This window comes from Ziziphus jujuba, chromosome 10, assembly GCF_031755915.1.
Source record: "Ziziphus jujuba cultivar Dongzao chromosome 10, ASM3175591v1".
Lineage (NCBI taxonomy): Eukaryota > Viridiplantae > Streptophyta > Magnoliopsida > Rosales > Rhamnaceae > Ziziphus > Ziziphus jujuba.
In genome coordinates this window covers 19520872-19532452 of record NC_083388.1, presented here as the reverse complement: position 1 = coordinate 19532452, position 11581 = coordinate 19520872, and positions in this window count along the sequence as shown.

Below are 11581 nucleotides of genomic sequence, written 5' to 3'. Positions count from 1 at the left end.
ATATTTCTTGGAAAAAACAAGAAAAAAGCTCTGTTATGCTGCTTAAACATTTTCACTTGTTATTTAAAATTAAAAGAAAATCAACTGTTTAATACTTACAAAAACCCAAAAAAAAAAAAAAAACAATACACTAATAGGCGACGCATAATAATGCTTATGCGTCGCCTAATATCAATAATATGTCTTCCAAAAAATTAAAATGCAGCACTGTTATTTTTCTTAAATATTTTCACTGGTTTTTAAAGTTGAAAGAAAATCATATTGGTTTATATTTTATGAAAAAAAAATAAATATTTAGATGGGAATAAGGCGATTCAAAATATACATATGCGTCGCCTGATACAAATATTTTTTGGAGAAAACGAAAAAAAAAAAAAAAAAAGCTCTGTGATACTGCTTAAACATTTTCACTTGTTATTTAAAGTTGAAACACTAGCGAAAATAGCGATTTAGCGATGCAAAAAAAAAAAGTAAAACGAAATATATAGAGACGCATTATACCACATCGCTTAATGCTCTGTCGCTAAAAATATTAGATAAACAGCGACGTATGAGAAAAGTTCGCTAAAAATGGAGAAACAGCAACGTTGTAAAACCTATGTCGCTAAATATAGATTAAACAGCGACATTATATATACGTCGCTAAATGTTAGGATTTTTAGCAACATTTAAAATACTATGTCTTTGTTTTGGCAAATATACGCGTCGCTAAATGTTAGACTTTTAGCGACAAGTTTAATTGTACGTTGCTGTTGAGGAAATTAATATGTCGCTATATATATTGATGTTTAACCTTTAGCGACCTTTATTTCGCGTCGCTAAATATTATCATCGCTAAAAGTTGAATTGGCAACATTTACGTTATGAGTCGCTAAATGTGTCATGCGTCGCCCTTTTTGCTTTTTGTATATTTTTTTCTATTTTTTTATTTTTTAATTTGTTAGGGTTTAGTTTATTTTATTTTATTATATTTATTTTTTGGAATTGTGTGAAAATTGATTAGAAATTATCAATACCAAAAAATTAAAATAATAAAAATACCAAAATAACTAAAATTATCTTGATCGAAAGTAATTGGAATACAAAAATTGCATAAAAAATATTTTCATAACAAAATAATTATCAAATAAATTAAATATTATTTCATGAACTAGTTTTTGAATTGGTAACTATTGAATTATTGTATATGCGAAAGCAAAAGCAATATTAATTAAATCTCCATGAATGCATACTCGTTGAGATGGAAGTTGACATCCTCTTGTTGAATATATTACACCCTCATAGTACTGCATGAAAAAATTAATAAAATTATAAACACTTATGCAAAATAAAAAATATTAATTATTAAAAAGTAATTTAGTAGATGATATAGAGAATATTACCGTTGTTTTTTAGGAAAGCAAATAAAAAAATTAATTAAATGTCATAAATATTACTTCGACAATAAGTTAATAAATTTACTTACCAATTTATTTAGAAGGTAGTTTTACTTACCATGGAGATCTCCATAAATTGCATACTCATTGAGATGGGTTGTGAGCCGTTGTAGTGTCGCCCAGAACATCTTCTTCAACCAATTCTTCTTCAACAAAAGTATGATATTGTGTGGAGTTAAAACAATAGACCATCTCGAATCAAAACAATGTTAAGCAATATCACAAACAAAATATCTACAAAAGCAAGATTAAGAAAATTTAACGAAACTAATCTATGGTTAATATGAAAAAAAATTAAAAAAATAAAAAACTCAACCCACCACATGCAACTGCCAACAACAAAGAAAAAAGAAACTCATCTACACGATGGAGATGAAAAAAGAAGAAACCCAACTCACAACGAGGGTGACACAGAGAAACTCGGCTTTTTGACGGCAACGTAGGCAAATGACAAATGAAATCTGAAATATCTCACTCTTCAAGTCCCTCTTAGGTTGTTTCCAAATCTAATATTTATTAGATAGAGTACTTGATGTAGTTTAGAAAATAAAAGAGATTCAAAAGCCCGCGTACAAATTTCAAAACGCCCCAAAATTTTCACAAAAATGGCAAAAAAGGCGACAAAACAGAATACGCAATTGTTTCTGGTAGCGTCGCTTGTTCCCCTTTTATTTTTTATTTTTGTTATCTAATTATTTTTTTCTTTTTTCATCTACAAATAAATATTAAAAATAATTATAAAAAATGTGAAGCAAAACTACTAAGATAGTTGTTTAATTTTTTTGTTTTTCAAGTATAGCTTAGTTATTCTTAAAATTTGCAAGTCTTTTAAATTGTTTTTTTTTTTTTAAATGAGGGAACAAGAGACGTAATAACCCTCTGATTACGTCGCTTGTTATTGTTGTTCTCTAATTATTTTGTTTCTTAAACATAGTTTATTTTCTGTTTAAAATTGTAAAATTTTAAATTGTAGAATTTTTTTTCAAAAAATGGAACAAAATAAAACAAAAAATAATAGGCGACGCAATTTGCTACGACTGCGTCGCCTGTTCAATTATTTCCTTTTATTTTGTTATTTCATTTTTTTTCTTTTTTATCTGCAAATAAATACTAAAAATAATTCTAAAAAGTATGAAGCAAATATCTGTTATTTTGTTATTTCATTATTCACATATATGTGTATATACAAAACACAAATATCTAAAGATCTAAGATAGGGTATACCAAATATAGAGTACTAATACAACAAAGACTTATTGATCAATTTATCTAAATAAGTATATTAAATGAGCTATACTTTCAGTCATGTGTTTGTGCTTCAATGATAGTTTATTTGATTTTACAAGATACATTCCTACAAATATGTAAGTCTTTAAATTATATTTTGGCTTTTTAAAAAAATAGAAAAAAAGAAGAAGGAAAAGGCGATGCAATGTCGCCTAATTGCATCGCCTGTTGCATTCAGTGATTATTTTTATTATCGTTCTCTAATTATTTTATTTCTCAAACACATTTTATTTTGTATTTAAACTTGCAAGTATGTAAATTGTTTTTTTTTTTTTTACAAAAAAATTGCACAGGCGGTGCAATTCCTCCTACTTGCGTTGCCTGTTTCCTATAATATTTATATTTATTGTTATTCTCTTTTTATTTTGTTTCTTAAGAAAAAAAATATTTTCTATTTCAATTTGCAAGTATGTAAACTATATTTTTGTTTTAAAAAAGAAAAGGGAATGAATAAAAAACAAATGTAATAGGCGACGCACTATTAAAACATTGTGTCTCCTATTCCCTTTTAAATAACAAAAATACTATTTCAAATAATTGAAATTTAATAAGAAAATAATTTGTACTTAAAAAAAAAACTAAATAAATAATCAATATATTTAATTCATATTTTATTCATATTTTTATTAACTCTTTATTAAACTTTTCAAAATAATTAAATTTATCACAATATTTTTATTTCCTATCTATTAAATATGTATTAACTATTTATTAAATTATTAATTTTAAATAAAAAATTATTATATAAGTTAATATTTCATTTATTTGAAATATTAGTTTTCTATGCCTATATTTATTTGAAATTTATTATTTATAAATTATTTTGTATGAATTTATCTATCAAATAATCCTAATTTGATAAAACCAAAAACAGGCTACGCACTATTAAAACATTGTGTCGTCGATTCCCTTTTAAATAACAAAAATACTATTTAAAATAATTGAAATTTAATAAGAAAATAATTTGTACTTAAAAAAAATAATTAATTAATTAATTAATATATTTAATTAATATTTTATTCATATATTTATTAACTCTTTATTAAAATTTTCAAAATAATTAAATTTTTCACAATATTTTTATTTCCTATCTATTAAATATGTATTAACTATTTATTAAATTATTAATTTTAAAATAATAAAATTATTATATAAGTTAATATTTCATTTATTTGAAATATTAGTTTTCTATGCCTATATTTATTTGAAATTTATTTTCTATCAATTATTTTGTATGAATTTATCTATCAAATAATCCTAATTTGATAAAACCAAAAAGCAACTTTCAAATTGGAGGGAAAAAAAAAAAATGTCACTAAAGCTGGAATAGGCGACGCATTTCTGTGAGACTATTTCCAGATGCGTTGCTAAAAGTAATAATAGGAGTGTTTTTAAAAATGCGTCGCTAACTTCATTAAACAGCGACGCATTTCTGTGAGAGTAGTTTCCAGATTCGTCGCTAAATGTAATAATAGGCGACTGTTTTTAAAAATGCGTCGCTAAATGCTTTTTTAAATATAAAAAAGTTTTTAAAATAATTTTTCATTACCTTTTAAACATAAAAAAGATTTTTAAATAATTTTTCAAACCTTTAATGACACAATTATTGAGAAAAAATTTCTTAAAAATAATTATTAATGACACAAATTATTTATTTATTTATTTATATTCATGATCATTTTTTTCCCCAAATGTTAATTAATATTGAAAACACAAATAAATTTGCAAGTTAATTGAAATGTGAATTTCATAAAAAAAAAAAAAACCTTCATATGGGGAGACATGGAGGACCAAACCCACGTCGCCCCATATCAACTTTGTTTTTTTTTTTTTGATATAGATACATGATCATGTGTTATTCCATAAATGTCCAATGATATTGCAAACACTAAATAAATTTACAAGTTAATTGAAATGTGAATTTGATATAAAAACCTTCATATGGGGTGACGCAGAAGACTAAAGCCATGTCGCCCCATATCTAAAAAACTTTTTTTCTTTTTATCTACATGATACTTTTTTTCTCCTAAATGTCCAATGATATTGCAAACATTAATAAATTTGCAAGTTGATTGAAATGTGAATTTCATATAAAAATCTTCATATGGGGCAACACAGAGGACTAAATCCACGTCGCCCCATGTCACATTATTTTTTTTTTTTTTATATTCATGATCATTTTTTTTCCCTAAATGTCAATTAATATTGAAAACACAAATAAATTTGCAAGTTAATTGACATGTAAATTTCATAAAAAAAACTTTATATGGGGTGATGCAGAGGACCAAACCCACGTCACCCCATATCAAATTTTTTTTTTGTTTAGATACATGATCATGTTTTTTCCCTAAATATCCACTGATATTACAAACACTAAATAAATTTGCAAGTTAATTGAAATGTAAATTTGATATAAAAAACTTCATATGGGGCGACGCAGACGACTAAATCCATGTCGCCCCATATCAAAATTTTTTTTTTATGTACATGATAATTTTTTTTCCCTAAATGTCCAATGATATTGCAAACACTAAATAAATTTGGAGGTTGATTGAAATGCAAATTTCATATAAAAATCATCATATTTTTTGCCCTTTTCCCTATCTTGGTGGGCAACTCATGTAATTAACGTGGGTTGCCGGATACATTTTTCTTTTTTTTATAAACAAAAACACAAAATGAAGAGAAACGAGTAATTTACTTGGATTTCAAATTGTAATATCAACTAAACAAATATTGAAACACACTCAAATAACTAATATCAACTAAACTACCTAATAAGTTTTGAGTCATATTGAACTACGCTGAAAAGCAACGTCGCTTAGTATTGTTTGTAGCGACACTAACTGAGTTTTTGTTTCGTACTGTCGCTAATTGTTTGTCGCTAGATCGCAATTTTTTGGAATATAGCAACGTTATGTGAGGTATGTCGCTAATATTATTATTGAGCGACACGTTATCTCGCATTCTTTATTACGTCGCAATATGGGTGTCGCTACATCTCAATTGTGTTGTACGTAGCAACTACGAGTGAGGTTCGTCGCTATTATTATTATTCAACGACGTGTTATCGCATATTTTTGTATTAGGTCGCCATATTACTGTTGCTAAATCGCTATTTTCGCGTAGTGAAAGAAAATCAACTGTTTAATACTTCCAAAAACCAAAAAAAAGAAATAATTATTTAATAGGTGAAGCAGAATATTATTTACAGGTCGCCTGATATCAATAATGTGTCTTCCAAAAAATTAAAAATCCAGCACTGTTATTTTTCTTAAATATTTTCACTGGTTTTTAAAGTTTAAAGAAAATCAGATTGATTTATATTTTATGAGAAAAAAATATATATATATATATAAGAGAATAAGGCGACGCAAAATGTACCTATGCATCGCCTGATACAAATATTTTTTGGATAAAACAAAAAAGAAAAGCTCTCTGATGCTGCTTAAACATTTTCACTTGTTATTTAAAGTTGAAAGAAAATCAACTGTTTAATACTTACAAAAAACCCAAAAAAAAAAAAAATATTAAACTAATAGGCGACTCATAATATTTCTTATGCGTCGCCTGATATCAATAATATGTCTTCCAAAAAATTAAAAATCCAGCACTGTTATTTTTCTTAAATATTTTCACTGGTTTTTAAAGTTGAAAGAAAATCAGATTGATTAATATTTTATGAAAAATGAAAATAAATAAATATAAGGGCATCAGGCGACTCACAATACGCCTATGTGTCGCCGAATGTATATGTTTTTGGGAAAAAAAAAAATTATCTTTCTCATGCTGCTTAAATATTTTCACTTGTTATTTAAAGTTGAAAGAAAATCAACTGATTAATATTTACAAAAATAAAAAAAAAATTAATAATTTAATAGGCGACTCATAGAGTTTGTTATGCATCACCGGATACTTATAAGGTGGAACGAAAAAAAAAATTAAAATACAGCTCTGTAAGTTTTATTAAATATTTTCACCTATTTGGAAAGTTGAAAGAAAATCAGATTGATTAAAAATTTTCTTTAGTGTAGCATTTAAACAATACAACTGATATAAAATATACGCACTCTATTAAAGGCCACTCTGTTGGGCTGAATATTCAGCGACTCTTAACGGATGCGTCGTGTGTTATTGTTTCTCGCGACTTCTCGACGTCAACATTTTTCTTATGCGTCGTCTATTGGTCGAATTTTTACTAACGCATTAAACTCAGAGTCATGGTTTTTTTTTTTTTTTAGATGCATTTATTTCATAACGTTGCTAATAGTGTGTCGCTAGAGCTTAATTTTCGCGTAGTGAAACTTTTACATCACGAGTAATTACACCTTAAATTATGAATTTGAATCATGCTATCTTTTTCCCTAAATACACGCACATGAACACCATTAATGTGGATGGATTATGTTTATTGTCAACATTAACTAAGTGGATTATAATTTGTTGAGATCTCTCTGAAATGTGCGAGTGATTGAAGCCATGATGGGATTGTAACAACAAAATAATCTAAAAGTACACACACAAACACAGAGAAGCAGTAGTCCCAAAAAACAAAACAAAAAAAAAACATGGAGGAAAAGAATGCAAAAGCCAAACTGCGGAGACTTGACTTGGCTCTCTTTTATGCTACGTACGTTCAACTATAAAATATCCTTCATTACCCAATAAAAAAAAAAAAAAAAACTGTAGAGTATCCTGCTCAATCTGTGTATCTATAGTAAGCTACTGCAATAGTACCAATCTTCACTTTTAAAAGGTTCAGACAATAATTCAACAAAGTAGCTGACCGTTCAGCTAATATGAATTGTAGTATTTCCTTAGGTGTTCATAGTTTTAGTGGATTTGGTACTTCATTTCTTGCTTTTTGGTTATGTTGGAGGATGTTCGTCGTTGTTAGTTTGTTTTGTTGGGTCCCTGTTTCCCTAAAAATGAAATTACATCTCAAAGTAAAACAAGCTTTAAAAAACTAACTAATAATTTACAAATTCATATTTGTCATAAAATATCTCAAAGGTGAATAAAACACAATTGATGTATATAGGTATATATGTAGAGATGAGACTTCGGCGGTAAGTGTCCTAAATATCATGCTTGGTTTGCTAGGAAGAGTGTGAAAACTCTGTATTGATTCCATGATACTATTTTCATTGGTTACAAAAACGACGTTCAACATCTTTTGTCATAAAAGCTCCTTCTCATTGGCTTCAAACTGAACAACCCCACTGCTTCTATGCATGTTGGACTTTTAATGGCAGATCAGAACACGGCTTTCCACATCTTTAGTCATAATGAAGGGTTGGAACATGCATGAGAATATATATTTGATTGTCAACATTATTTATAGGCCAATGAGCTGAATCTCCAAAACGTCAAATTAATCGAAGTTAACGGTGGGGAAAGAAATTAGCAACAAAGCCAAACTACAGCGTAGACTAACCCGCGTAGATCTACCTTGTATAACACGTACATTGCAACATAATTGAATTTCCAGATTTCTTTAAAACAAAAGATGAATTGGTATCAATGAGTCTTTACAGAAATACAATTGATGGTCCAATACCTTAATGGTTCTTCATCAACTAGAATCAAGACAAGTGTCAAACATGCATTGGCATTCAAGTTGTATAACTCTTAATCTCCTCTCATTTTAGAAAAATTATCTTCTCTTTTTTCTTTGGAAAAGTAGTCTTTAATTTAAATGTCCAGCTAGCATATCAAATACGCAAGCTTCCTAGTTTCCAAACACCTTCCACACAAATTACCCAACAGTTACAAGGACCACTTGTTGTCCCACCGATGACTTTGGAAGATTTATTTAATCTCAAATATTAGCTTGACTGGAATTTAGTCTCCTCTCATTTTAAAAAACTATCTTCTTTTCTTTCTTTAGAAAAATACCTCCTAGTTTCCGAACACCTTCCACACAAATTACCCAAGAGTTACAAGGACCACATGTTGCTGTCCCACCAATGACCTTGGAAGATTATTTTATCTCAAGTAATAGCTTGACTGGAATTAGAATTGATCCATTGTTCTGTAAAATAAGTAATCTTTTAACACTTGACCTGTCAAATAATAATCATTTAGATAACAATATTCCTCTATGTCTGGGTTTTCGTGCATATATGTTGAACAATTTCAAGGGTTATAACTGAGATGAATTTGAGCGTAATTGAAGGGACTGAAATGAAATTTAGAATAAAATGGATGATTGCAGTTAAATTGTGTTAGTGTGTTTGTTTTATGCACCTTCTGATGTTTTGCACTGACATACTAATGCATATAAGCACATCAGAACATGACTTTCCACATCTTTAGTCATAACGAAGTGTTGGAACATGCATGAGAATATATATTTGATTGTCAACATTAATTATAAGCCAATCAGAATCTGCAAAACGTCAAATTAATCAAAGTTAATTGTGGGAAAAGAAATTAGCCGAAAAGCCAGACAACAGAGTAGACCAACCTGCAAATATCTACCTTGTATAACACGTACATTGCAGAATTTCCTGCTCAACCATGGAGTATGGGTAAATGGTAATAGCTCTGTTATTTAATTACTATTTGATGTAGAATTAGGAAGAAGAGCATGGACTATTGCAGAGACTTGAAATTTTAGCCAATTAAGATGAAGTTTCAAGTTTAATTAATTTCCTTTTTATTAGAGGATGAAATCTAGATTCCATGATAGGGATAAATCTACCAAATTAGAATTGATGACTAACCATTAAATTTATAATTGAGGCGTACTTTTTACGTGCAAATTTAAAGTGAAATTTAAGCAGTGATTAAATATATAATTAATTTTCAATCTCAATGAAAAGGAGATGATGACTAACGTCTTATTGGGTGTAAAAATCTTTTAAAGTTTCTATCATCTGTAAATTTTTATTTTTTTTTTGGGGGCAGGATTTTTAATGCCTATGCCCCTCAATTATTAAGCTTTTGTACTTTCGTCTTTTATTATTATTATCGTTATTACTTGCACTTGGAACTTTAAACTTCAAATTTTTTGCCCTTTAGCCCTTTAAACATTTTTTGTATATTTTTTAGCAGCATTAATAAGGCATGTAATGCATTTATTAAAACAATAAAACAACAAAATTAGAAGATCCGTGCATATTACAAGCCTCAAAACTGCCAAAAAAATAAACAAGAAAAAAAAAAGGTTAATGAATAAAAGTGCAAAAAATTGAATCTTAAGGACGAAAGTGACATTAAAAAAAATAGGGACCAAAGTATAAAAGCATAATAATTAATAATTAAGGTGGAGTTACTTGCTAAATGCCGTCTTTTTAGTTTTTGACAAAATATATTTTTAGATATATATATATATATATATAATCCCTGCATATGAAAAAAATAAAAAAGCAACATTTGTCGAATTCTTACACCTTATACTCTTCAAATCAGTGGTGGGACCTCATTGAGACAATAATGCAATTAAATATATAGACAAAAAATGTGGAAATTAAGAAAGCAAAAAATTAGACTGTAGAGACTTGAAAATTTGTTTTACAATTAAAGAATGGTGTAGAAATTTGCTGCAGCTCATCAATCATGGAGTACAAATTCTTAATTAGGCTGAGAAGTATCATGCTTTCTTTTTCCCTAGATGCATATGTGGATAAGATAGGTATTATTAGAACATATGTGGATAAGATATATATGGTCATAAAAATTAGAACATTACTTTTTTTCCTTTTGGAATAAAAAACAGAACATTATATTGAATGTCAAACCAACTATGAATAAAATTATTGTAATTTATTCTTATTCTAGTTTTTCTTTTTTTCTTTTTTTTTTTGGGGGAATTATTTATAATTTTTTATATATATATAGTTTTCATTCAAACCAACTATGAATAATAATAATAATAATAATAAAAGTATGAATGATAAAAGCTTAAATGCCTTTACTACTCATGTAAATTGAGAAGAAGAAGGAAGAAAACGAATTTCCTGTCAGTACTACAGCACTCTCTAAATCTAGCTTATGTTTAACAACAAGTTCATATAATTGCCCTGTTTAAAATTTTTTTAAAAATTATTTTTATTCCAATTACCCTTTCATTTTTTTCGTATGCCTTTGATAATTGATAAAGGAGAACTGCATTATTTAGACCGACTTTAAATAATGATAATGTCTTGATAAATATAATACTCAGCACACTTTCACGAATATGCAGGGATAGAACAGGGAGACATAAATTAGCAACTAACTAATGTGCAGAAGATTATTCTGAATAGTATAATAGTAATAGTTATCATCAATAGTTGTAAATTTCAATTATTAGAATGGCAAATGATGTGATCAGGTTTGTGTAAAATACTGATCATATAGGTTGAGGTGCTATTTTCATAAGGAATTTGATATTTTTTTTCCAAATACAATATGGGATCTTCAACCTTTAGTTATGTCAAAATTATCAAATAAAAATTTTACTGGATTCACCCATCATCTTTAGGGAATCTGAAGCAGCTTCAATCTGTACCTCTCAAACATTAAGCTTTCCGATAAAATCCCTCAGCAGTTGACAAGTCTCACAATTCTAGAAGATTTAAACGTGTCTCAAAATTAACTTGTGGGTCCAATACAACAAGGGGAACAAGTTTGGACATTTCAAAACTCTTCTTTTCAATTAAACATGGGATTATTTGGGTTTCCATTGTCAAGAAAATGTGGAACTCCCTCATCTACGTTTGGTAAAAACTAACGTAACAAAAGCAGACTTCATATTTATGGGCGTGTGGACTACTAGTTGGACTGGTATTTGGACATGTCGTCACCTCAAGAAGATCAAATTTGAGTTTCGAAATTTTTGGCGTGAAACTGTAGAGGCAATTGAAATGAAT